A 1,652-nucleotide genomic window follows, 5' to 3' on the forward strand; every position below is an offset into this window, starting at 1 on the left:
TCTCTCTCTCTCTCTCTCTCTCTCTCTCTCTCTCTCTCTCTCTCTCTGTCAGTTAAGCCACACCCACCTCTCCTTCACGCATATCACCTGCACACACACCTTGCACTCAGTATTATATTTGCCATGTATATGTGTGTCACTGTTCAGGTTGTTTTTTGTGTTTTTGTGGAGTTTCCAGGCAGCTGGCTGTATTTTTCCCACTTGACAGCGTAACTTGGGGTTCCTGCAGTAGGTGGAGGAACAACATGATGTATTTTTCTAGCACCCATGAAGCGTTTTGATGCACGGCTCCAGACTAACTTTTTATAGTGGGGCACAGTATTTAGTTGCACCCAAAGTTTGGTGCCGCAATAATACATTTTACGTGTTACATTTCTTTTTGGTCATCTCCCATTAGGGATGCTAATTAAAAAAAGAATTGTGACCGATAGCCAACTCTCGTTAATAGTGTCGAAATAAAGTTTTACTGGCGATCGTTATGCTGATCGCATATTCAGTAAAATCAGGATATGCGATTCAAAAGATTTAAAAGATGCAATCAGGAGATTGATATTTATGATTTGTAGTCGCTGATCTCTGATAATAATGCTACATTTTAAACAACCAGTCCGTGTTTGAACTGACAGGAGAGCTGCTTTCAATTCAATTTATTTAGGATAGCACAAAATCACAAATTTGCGTTATCAAGGATGTCTTCTCATGTAATCTCGTCAAATGTAGCGTTGGTGAGAAATTTGAATGTTGTATTGAAGGAGACGTTTTCACAACATTAATAGATATTAGAGATGAATTATGAGCTGTTTACACTAAACTCTAATAATACATCATTAAAACTACTAATGACTATTTGTTTTAATCTGCTATAGCTGCTATAATCAAACAACAAATGGATATGTATCTGCCAGTATGGATCATCAATGATCATCAATTAGTATGTGATCAGGGATCTAAATGTTTAACTGCTGCCAGTTATCGTTCAAAATGTGTTGTTGGTTCACAGTTGAACGGTAAATTATTAAGATCAAATCATTTTTCATAAACAAATAAAGATGCAGATAAATATTTGTTTTGTCAGATAAGGTAATCTCCACCAAAGATGTTGTGTCAAAAGGACCCCTGAAGCAGGGGGCCATTGGGCCCCTCGACTCGTTGCCACAGTGTGGATGTATTTAGATATCTTCAGTGTGTCCAAGGCATTAAAGTTTAACAATTACTTAAAAATAGCCTCTGTCCTCACAGAGAGAGCCTCGTGTCCCTCAGACATGATTCGTAATGTTTTAAACACTCAAGAAATTGACCAAATGAAGGTTAAAAGTTTTTGAATATATAGTTGCTAAATGAGCAGAGCAAGGTAGACATGTTGTGTAACAATGAGTATGACTTTGCCTCAAAGAGAGAGTTTTATTTTTAAAGGTTATAGTCTTGATCCGCCAGATAAAAGCTACAAAGTATAAAGATTAATGAGTTGTTGAAGCTGCTATTGCATTGAAATGTTCAGACAGTTTTTATTTGTTCATGCTGGCAAGATATATATATATATTAAAAAAACAGACTCCAGTGGACTTAGCACTGTTGTTGGAGCTAAAAGGCGTGACACTGGCTCTGGTGTGTGTGTGTGTGTGTGTGTGTGTGTGTGTGTGTGTGTGTGTGTG

This window comes from Anarrhichthys ocellatus, unplaced genomic scaffold (assembly GCF_004355925.1).
Source record: "Anarrhichthys ocellatus isolate YVR2014 unplaced genomic scaffold, GSC_Weel_1.0 scaffold110, whole genome shotgun sequence".
NCBI lineage: Eukaryota > Metazoa > Chordata > Actinopteri > Perciformes > Anarhichadidae > Anarrhichthys > Anarrhichthys ocellatus.